The sequence below is a fragment of the Desmodus rotundus genome, chromosome 6 (assembly GCF_022682495.2).
Source record: "Desmodus rotundus isolate HL8 chromosome 6, HLdesRot8A.1, whole genome shotgun sequence".
Classification (NCBI taxonomy): domain Eukaryota; kingdom Metazoa; phylum Chordata; class Mammalia; order Chiroptera; family Phyllostomidae; genus Desmodus; species Desmodus rotundus.
The window spans coordinates 116,436,462-116,446,399 of record NC_071392.1 but is presented as its reverse complement, the minus strand read 5'-3'; the positions used below and the strand labels follow the sequence as shown (position 1 = coordinate 116,446,399).

At 56.2% G+C, this 9,938-nt stretch overlaps 2 long non-coding RNA genes across 2 annotated transcripts; one reads left to right on the top strand and one right to left on the bottom strand.

Annotated features, from left to right (window-relative positions):
• Positions 1-1,794: 1,794 nt before the first annotated feature.
• LOC128781226 (uncharacterized) lies at positions 1,795-8,290 on the top strand. The gene is made up of 3 exons (XR_008427148.1): positions 1,795-1,983; positions 7,280-7,381; positions 7,833-8,290. It is a non-coding gene; the product is annotated as an uncharacterized lncRNA (long non-coding RNA).
• LOC128781227 (uncharacterized) lies at positions 6,516-9,453 on the bottom strand. The gene is made up of 3 exons (XR_008427149.1): positions 9,296-9,453; positions 6,961-7,146; positions 6,516-6,748 (listed from the first exon to the last, which is right to left on the bottom strand). It is a non-coding gene; the product is annotated as an uncharacterized lncRNA (long non-coding RNA).
• Positions 9,454-9,938: the final 485 nt, after the last annotated feature.

The window sequence follows — 9,938 nt, the reverse complement described above, 5'->3', positions numbered from 1 at the left end:
TTGAAGGCAACCTCGAGGCCGGTGTGGCCCCCAGTGAAAATGAGTTTGACACCTCTGCTTTAGACCCTATTGCTCTATTAGCTACATATTAGCATCTCTATTTACAGATGAAGATGAGGAAAAAACAGTGGCGTTTGCTCACAGCCACACCGGTGTGAGGGGGACCCTGTGCCCTTGCCAGGGAGCCGAGGAAGCTGGGTGTGGGCGTGCAGTGGAGAGCCCCCAAAGCTTGCCCCCTAGAAAGCCTTCCTCCCGTGACCCCACATTGCCAAACACTCCTGGTCTAGTTCACGTTTAGTATCTCAAGTCTGTGCAGGGCCTCCGGAAGGTGCTGAGGTCACTCAGGGATAAGACGGACTTCCCCTACGTGGTTGTACAAGCCTCAGGCGGCAAGACACGAGGCTCTGCGCCCCTCTTTTCCGCTGAGGAGAGAATGGGGGTGACAGTAGACAGGAGGGAGGTCTGGTCTCTCCCAGGCGTTTCTCCCATCAGTCCTGGCTGCCCCTGCTCCCACTGTGCTGCCCTGGCTCAGCCCCACCTGCCCCGAACCATGGATCTTCCTGCCTCCGGTGTCTCCGCCTCCAACCCAGCCTTCCCAGGCCACAGGTTGACCCTTCCGAATGCAAAGATGGTGTCCTCCGTCCTTCAGTGGCACCGGTGCCCTCATGCAGTCTGACTCCTAAGCCAGGATGTCAAAGGCCTTTCTAAGTCACCAAGTGTTCCCTCAGCCCCATGTGGCTGTCACACGACAATTCTCTGAATGTGCCTCCACAAACTCCTTTTCATTGTCAGAGCCCAATGTTCAAGGGCCTCCTCCAAGGAGGCTTTCCCGACAAGCTCCTCCTTCTGGGAGCAGGGTCCCTTCCCTGTATCCCTCCAGCCCAGGAATGCCCCTCCTTTCGTGAACGTCCCCATGAAGTTCACAACCTGTGCATTGTTCTTCCTTTCCCGTTAGGCTTTGGGTTCCAGGATGAGGGTGGGGTGGGAGGGCTGGGCAGGTAGAGATAAGAGCCCGATTTTAGCTTAGCAGTAAGGCAGGCAGGCTATGAAATCTTCACCTGAATGAAGCAAGGTTCAGATCCTGGCTCTGCCCTTTCTAGCTGTGCAGTCTTGTACAAGGGAACTTAATCTCTGTGTGCTTCAGCTTTCTCATCTGTGAAATGGGCAAATAATCCTATTACCCCCTCTGTGGGGCTGTTTTGAGGATGAAATGAGCAGAAGCAAATGCTCAATGAACAGTAGTTCTTATCACATCCAGATCCCACGGAGGCAGCTCTTCTGAAGGTCTATTCACCTAACAAAATGCTGCTTCTGATTAGATCAGGATTGTCTCTAAGCCAGTGGTTCTGAAACTCAGCTTGAGTATCAGACTCAACCAGGATCTTACGAAAAGGCAGATTAGCCAGCCCCAGCTGTCCAAGGTGGGCCTGGGAATGAGCTTTCCTGCAAATTACCCATATCCCATTTGGATGCAGGTGGTCCCAGGCCAGACCCACACTTCATGGCTCTTGGGGGGGCCATAAAGGAGGCCTTTGCCATGGAAACATGATTCCAGTGATCAGCCCCACACACCCCCATCCGCTGCCCCAGCAAGGAAGGTTCAAGGTGTGGCAGAGCGGTTGAGGCCCTTCCTCTGCAGCCAGAGGGCCTGGGTTCTAATACAACTTCCCTTTCCTGGGCAAGCGGCTCCTCTTTCTCCTCTTTGTGACGTGGAGATCCCTTAAGTTCCCTGTTGGGGGCGCTGCACGAGTCCCTGTTTGTAAATGCCCCCCCAGAGTGAGACACAGACAACGCTCAGCACGCAAGGGTGGCTGCTCCCCGCGGCCTGCCACCGTTTGTCTTCTGAGGCTGCTCTCCTTGAGTGTTTTATTTTCTGGTGATGGATTCCAGCTCATGTTCGGGGCCAGCACCTGCATACAAATGCCAAGAGGACAGGCGGCCCCCGGGATCTGTCCTCGCCTGCTCTCCGCCAAGCACCCGGCTGTGAGTTCCCAACAGGCCCGGAAGTCCCAGGGCCTCCTGCGAGGCTGGGACCACCATGCCCTGTCATGGCCGGAAGCAGCCGGGAGGCTGGCCCCTTTGAGATCAGGCGTCCCTGTGAGACAGTAGCCCCTGGGAGGTCTTTCGGGGGACTTGGGAGCTGCTGGGACAATTGGTTGCTGTTTGGGGGAGAGAGGTTGGCAGGGCCTTGCCCCTCGGCACTGAGCCCCTACCCAGCCTCTGCCAAGCCTGGGTCTGGTTTCCCACTGCCTGCCAGTTCCTGGGGGCTCGGGGAGGGGCCAGGGCCATTCACTGCCCCGCCCTCCAGAGTCTTAGCTGGGGCCAAGGAGGAGGCCTGAGCAGGCTTGCAGAGCAGCAGCATGCATGCTCTGCCTAAGCCTCGCCCCTCTGCCAGGCTAAGGGCAGACCTCTTCAAACCAGCTCCCCACAGACGCCCCCACCGGGCTGCCAGGGAATCGCATAGCCCCGGGGATACAGAGGCCTGTGCGCCTGAGTGGCCCTAGTCAAGTGCCTTGGCGGGGAAAACAAAACAAAGCCTCAGCCCTGGGCAACCTCTGCTCCTGCGCAGGGAGATGGCAGTACAAGCTGGAGATAGTGCCAGGGAGCAAAATAAAGCAGCACGAGGGGACACAGGTGATGGTGCAGGCCCTGGTTATGCTGGGATAATGGTCTCTCTGCAAAGGTGATATCTGAGCAGAGACCCAAAGGGTGCAGTGAAGGGAGAGAGACATGTGGGCATCTGGAGGAAAAGGGTTCAGTGGAGGGAACAGCTTGTGCAAAGCTGCTGAGCAGGAGAGGACCAGCTCCTGGAGGCCTGGGTGGTGGGTGTGGAGGGGTGGAGAGGGAGAGGGAAGACCTCAAGGCCAGAGGGATGAGGCTCCTCACAACCCACCCTCATCCGCATCTTATAGACCCGGACTGAGCTCAGAGAGGTTGGACAACTTCCCTGAGCCCACAGAGCCGATAGGTGGAGGCACCTGGCTGGACGCCCCCTCATTGTGTTGCCAGAGCCTCTTATCACTGTGCTACCGTGAGACTCTGTTGTGCAGTACAGGCTCTCTGGGGGCTGACTATCCGTTTTCCGTTTCACACCCAGTGGGACTGTGTGCTAGGCACCCGCAAGCTGAGCCATCTCGGGGAACTTTCCTGGAGATCTGGAGGCTGGCTCTGCACTCACTAGGCGCTGGGCCTTTCTGGGCCTTGGCTTGCTCACCTGAGACCTGGGGCTAATTCTTTCTACCTCAGAGGCCTGGCAAGAACTCAGAACATGGTGGGTGATCAGAGGACATTTACCTCCATCCCTCCCAGGCCTCTAAATCCACGGCCCTCACACCTCAGAGCAGCCTTCCCTGGGCACGTGTCGTGGTGGTCTGCAGGCCGGGGGTCTGAACCAGCCTCCCCAGGGGGTCCTGATGCAAGGGGCTGGAGGAGCCCCTCCTGGGGCAAAGCTGCTACAAAACCTTGTTCAAATGGGAGAAAGTGGCAGCCCCCTCCTGTCCCCTCCCAGGGCTCTCCCCACTTTTCCTCTGTGGCATCCATCATGCTTATAATTACTTGTTTAGCATCTGTCTGCTTCTCTGGGCTGTGTGCTCGCGCTCTCGTCTGGCCTTGTTCATGGCGGGTCCCCAGCACCAAGCAGCCTGCCTGGGGTGTAATAAGTGCTTGTTGGGAAAACAAACAAACAGACGCCCGGCTGGCTGAATGGCTGCGTGGATGCTCTTTGCAGCAGCTGGCCTCAGTGCTCCCGCCCCGAGGCAGGGGTTCTAACCCGGGCTCTGCAGCCACGCCCTTCTTGTGTGATCTTGGGCAAGTCACAGTGTCCTCTGGGGAATCTGACTGATTAGTGAGGAGGGGCGGGGCTCAGGGGACCCCAGAGAGTTCTGGGGAACATGTGGGAGCAGATTCCAGGGAGAGGAAACTGCGTGAGCAGACAGGAGACGGGAAAGGGCACAGCCAGACAGCCACAGGACTGCGGCTCGCCCTTCCTTCACTGTGGGGTGTGTGGGAGGGCGCTAGTGTCTCGGGGCATGCGAGCGTGTGTTTGGGAGTGTACATGACTGCAGTGTGTGTCTCAGTAAAGGAGGAAGCTAAGGCACAGAAAGGGTAAAGCCTTTGCCTGACGCCCCTTAAGGGGTGGATGGCGGGCAGTTTTCACCCCCTCGTGGGGACCAAGTTGAGGGATGATGTCATGGAGCAGGGGGCAGGGCGGGCCTTTTGCGGGGCGGCTTTCAGACTAGTGCTGGAGGCCTTGAAGCTCCAGCTGATGAGCCCAGATTTAGGTCTGAAGGCGCGAGGAGCCCAGAGAAGTTCTCTGTTTGCTGGCTCTGCGGCGGCAGCTGCGGCTGGAGGGATCAGCGAGATCTGCTCACTTCTCCTTCCCTTCCGCACAGAGGAACCTCAGCACAGGGTGTCTCAGTGGGGTCAGGGGTTGTTTGGGCAGCTTAGCTCAGTGGCTGGTGTGTGTGTGTGTGTGTGTTTGTGGGTGACTCAGAGTGGACCCCACGCCCCTTCAAGAGAGAATTCTATCATGGAAATCGTTTGGTGGCCTTCAGGTAGCACGGGGTCGCGCAGCAAGCTGGCACTAGAATATTTTGAGCTCGCAGTAATGAAAGCAAATGGCAATTTGCCGTGTCTTCAGGCTTGAAAGCCTCAGTGCGGCGTTTAGTCATTGGCGGCCGTTATTACCCAGCTAATGGGGGCTGCTGCTCCCAGGCTGGTGAGGGAGAGAGGGCTCAGAGAGGTTAAGTGACTTGCCCAGCATCACAGGGCGGTAATAGGAGGGCAAAGTTTAAGGCGCAGAATTTGGCCTCTCCCCCTCCCCCAAGGCCAGCCTGCTCCCCGGTATGGATCAGCTCTGAGCGGTTCCTAAGCGCTGGTTTCCATAGCAGCAGGGCCATTCCCGCACAGCGGATCGCGTCTTCTCTGGGCTTTGCTACTGTGGGGCTGCAGGTGCGGGAGATGCTCCGACTTGGGGGACAGCTGGGGTACGGGGCCAGGAGGAGCAGACAGGCCATTTGGTCCACCTTGGGGCCCACAGGCCTTACCAAAGGGCCACTGTTTTTCAATGCTTCTGACTCTGGGGTTGGGCTCACTTCCAGGTAGAGGGCGGGGAGAGCAGTGAGAAAAAGAAATCAGTAGACACCAGAAACAGAGACGGGGTGGGGGTGGAAAGGCAGAGACAAACTATACAAAAGCCAAGACAGAAAAAGAACGAAGAGACCTGCACTGTTTTCTAGACAAATCATTTCATCTTTACAACCTTGAAGGCGGGTTCTGCTTGCTCCCACTTTACAGATGAGGAAACTGAGGGCAATGCCGTGGTTCCCATTGTCGAGTGTAAGAGCCAGCACATCTCACCTGGGAGGTAGGGAAAGGGTGCTGGTTAAATGGCAGCTGCCCTGACCCTCCCCTGGACCCGTGGGCTCAGGATCTCTGGAGTGGGGCCAGGAATCTGCATCTGGTGAGCTCCCCAGGAGAATTTTCTAGAGAGCGAAGTGGGAGGGTGTCCACTATCAGGACGGCTGCTCTGCCCTCTGCTTAAGTGCATGCAGCACGTGAACGCAGAGCCAGGATTTAGGACCCAGGAGGGAGCAAGAAAGAGGGGAAAGTGACAAAGAGAAGCTTTTCAACGCAAGACAGATGTGCCTCAGAAGAGAAGGCAGAGAGCAAGAGAGAGAAATGGCAGAGAGAGACACATGGGGGAGCCCACAGAACTGAGAGCAGGGGCGCCCTGGTAGGAACAGAAGCAGCATGACTGACTATGACTGCCTGTCCCTCTGTCCACCGCCCCTCACTTGGTCCTCACGACAGCCTGATGAGAAGGGTCCTATGCTCCCATGTTCTGGGCGAGGAAACCGAGGTGCAGAGAACGAAGGGGCAGAGCCACGCTTTGAGCCCTGGTGCCCGGCTGTGGGAGAGGTCATGGCTCTCACCAGCAGGCTTGGCTGCCTCTTAAGTGAAAAGCTACTGTGGAGAGAGGAGAACCCAGGCGGAGAGTCAGGCTTGAGCTTCAAGCAGAGCCCCCCGACAGCTCAGGCCGGAGCCAGGGCTCCACCTGGAGTCCTGGAGGCCCCGGTGGCAGGGAGCCGCAGCCTGGCGGCCTGTCTGCTGTTACTCCCCAGCCAGGCAGACAGAACAGGGGCTCAGACCTGGGTCCAAATTTTGGCTCTGTTGCTTACTTTCTGCGTGACTCTGGGCAAGCTACTTAGTTTTTCTGAACCTCAGTTTCTCCCTCTGTAAATTGGAGATGCTAATCAGACCCATGTCAAAGTGTTACCGAGGGGGGCCTCATCTGAGATGGAACATGAGAAGTGCACAGAACAGTAACTGGTGCTAGTGCATGCTTAGTAACGTGGTCAGGAAGCACTTAGAAGCCCAGGGGTCATACAGAAGCCCTCAAGAATTGGGGGGTTCTTGGGGCTCTCTTTGCCCTAAACTGGGGTGAGGGAGTCCTGACCCTCTCCGAGCCCAGGGCAAACCTAGGAAACACAGAATCACTGACGGAGCAGAGCGATGGCCCCACCTGTGCCCCACCTGCTGCTGCAGGCAAGGCCCTGAGAGCTGACCAGGTCTTACTGGGAGCCCTCAACCTGTCACTCACCAGAGCTCACACCCGAGTCAGCTCTGCCCAGACGTCGCCATGGCTCCACGGGCACCGCCATGTCCACCAGGCCCCTGCAGGTACCCCTCAGGTGTCCGAGCGAGGACCCAGCTGAGGCATGGGAGTCCAGGGACAAGTCCTGTCCACCTGCCAAGAAGAACAAGTCCTCCCATTTTACAGATGAGGGGACAGAGAAAGGCTCAGAGAGGTAGAATGACTCACCCCAGGTCACACACCCAGGAGGCGATACAAGCAGGATACACACCTACCTCTCTTCGTGTTTTCTGTCGCCCCCAACGAGTGTTTATTCAGCCGTTGCTGCCCCAGCCATTGGTGGTACACGTGAGTAGGGTCATTACCTGCATCCCTCTTACAGGCTGCGGGCCAGCCGAGGAAGAAGGAGGCCCTGCCCACGTGGTGGGTGTTCTGGCAGCAGCTGGCATTCATGGCACATGCCAGGCGCACTCCCGGGGATATTTCCTGGGCAGACTCGTTACTCCTGTCCACAGGCTCATGGTGATGAGCAGCCAACCTTGGTCCAGCACCTGTTTGGAACGTGGATGGTCTGGAGTTGACTGGGAAGTGGGGTGGGGAGGTCGGGAAACAAGCCTGTGACCCCTGAGCCTTTCTCCAGCGAGGGTGGGAGGTGTGAGTTCCTTGTCTCTACTCCTGTGACAGTGCAGCCGGGCTAGAGCTCCGAGGTCCGTCCATCAGCCCTGTGATGACCCTGCGCTGCATTTTACACGACCGGATCGTTGGGACCGCACTCGCTGTGTGAGGGTGAGTCTGCCGACATTACCCCCATTTTATACACGAAGAACTCGAGGCACAGGGATTCTAAGCTGGGAGACTTTGAACCTGGTACCTGGGAGCCAAGGCCCGTCCATTGATCCTGCTTCCTAGTTCTCCGGGAAGGGAGGGATAAGGGGCAGTTAAGGCTCTGGGCTGACTCCCCAGTGGAGGTGGGATACTGACTAGACCAGGAGACAAGCAGGAGTCAAGATGGAGACCTGGGGGGGTGGGAATGGGGACGAGAGCCCCGGGCCTGGGAGTGGTGTGCGCCAGCTGGAAGGCAGCACGAGCGGAGGGCGGCAGGCCCCGTGGCCCCTCCGAGCCTTCTGCAGGAGATGGCGATCTCATCTTGTCACTGGGTTGCCCTCTGTGGGAGAATGAAAGCGAGGCCATGCCCTCCTCTGCTCAGAACGCCCCTGTGGCTCTCTGATGTTTGCAGAGAGAACCAAAGTCCTGCGAGGCCCTGCCCGGCTGACCCCCGCTGCTGCTCTGGCCCACCGCAGCCAGTTTCCCCTCGCTCACTCACGTGGCTCCAGCCACGCGTTCTGGAACGTGCCGGGCACTCCTGTGGGGGCCCTTCTGCCTGCAAAGCTCTTCTCTGCAACTTCTCTGCGGCAATTCACCTTTTTTGGGGGAGCCTTTCCCTGCCCACCCGATTTTAAGTTGTACCATCCCCCTCTTACTCCCTATTTCCCTTTCTTGATTTACTTATTACTTTTTCACAGCACTTATCAACATCGAGAGGAGACACTATGTATTTTTCTCATTTGTTTAGCGTATGGCTGCCCCTGCAATGTCAACTCCCCCAGGACTGGGATCTTGTCTGTTCTGTTCACTGCTATATCCCCAGAGCCTAGTACAGTTCCTGGCACATAGCAGGTGCTCAATAAAAGCAATTGTTGAATGAATACAAATATAACAATGATCTTATTTCATCATCATCATCATCCCTCTGCAAGCCATTTTCTCTCTTTTGCTGATAGGACATTGGGGCTCAGAGAAGGAAATGGGCTTACCCAAGGCCACACAGCAAATAAAGGGCATCGTAGGTGCTCAGCTTTCCTACAGGAAGGAAGGGCGCACTGTCCAGCTGCGGGGACATAATAAGTGGAGTCCCAGAGATCCAATCATATAAAATGCAGCATAGTGCAGTCTCAGGGGCAATGAACATCCGAGCTTTTGACTGGTCTGCACACTCACAAGAGTAAGGATGCAGACCACCCTGCCCGCCACCCGCTGGAGAAAGGCACTGGGTCACAAGAGCATCACGCCTCTGACTTGTATTAACTCACTTAATCTTCCCAACAACCCTCTACTGTGGCTGCTGCTGCCATCCCACTTTCGGGGTTTTTTTTTAAAGATTTTATTTATTTATTCATTTTTAGAGAGAAGGGAAGGGAGGGAGAAAGAGGGAAAAAAACATCAGTGTGACAGAGAACCATCCGTCAGTTGCCCCTTGTACACACCCCGACGGGGGACCAAACCCGCAACCCAGGCAAGCGCCCGGACTGAGAATGAAACCAGCGACCTTTTGCCTTGCGGGGCGACACCCAACCGAATGAACTGCACAAATCAGAGCTATCACCCCACTTTATCGATGAGAAAACTGAAGCTCAGATGAGCTAACTACATAGTCCAAAGTCTCATAATTACCCAGAGCCAGGACTTGGCTCAAGCAACAAGTTACTACATACGCTGCTTGGACAACTCCCTCCCCCCCCCACCCCCCGCCCCAAGCCCAAGTCTGCGATTTGACATTAACCTAGAAGTCTTAGACTAAATACCTAAAGCCTGTCTCCAGCAAACAGAACTGGATGCAAGGAGTTAACCTTTCCAGCGATGAGGTTTCAAACTGTGGAAGAGAAGCTTCGCCCCAGAAGCCTACCAGCATCCCACACTCACCTCCACTCCGAGGCCAGGGTGAGAAGTCTACTTGTACAGCAGAAGCCTTCGGAATGTGATTTCCTGAGGTGTTGTCACCTCTTCCCCATCAACACCCAAACCCTCTGGTGAAGGCCTTCCCTTGAGAAACACTCCCCCCAGGAACTGGAACCCGCTATGCATGGGCTCCGCCTCCCCCGTGGAGTTTGCAGCCAGCCAGGGACCAGAGAGAACTGGTTCTGGAGGCTTTGGGGTAGGACGGGTCTGAGCTAAAATCTGCCCTCCCTCTGACAGCCTGTCCTCGCCCTCAGGTGTCTTCATTTAGCTCCTTTTTATTCTGCAGCTATTTGCTGAGGACCTACTGTGTGCCATTCAGCATCACAATCAGAACCTCACTTGAGTCTCACAACAGTTTTATCCATTTGGCCATTTTGCAAAGGCAATGAATTAATATTTTTAGAGCACTTTCTATGTTCCAGGCATTAAACTAGATGCCAGGGACACCACATAGAAGAAGAAGACAGATAAAGACTTGGATCTTGGGGACCATATGGTCCAGGTGAAGAAGATGGACAGATGAGAAAAGAGGCAATTGTGGGCAGAACTGCAGAATAAAGAGAAATGCAGAGGGCTCTGCGAGCACGGAAGAGGAGCTCAGTATACA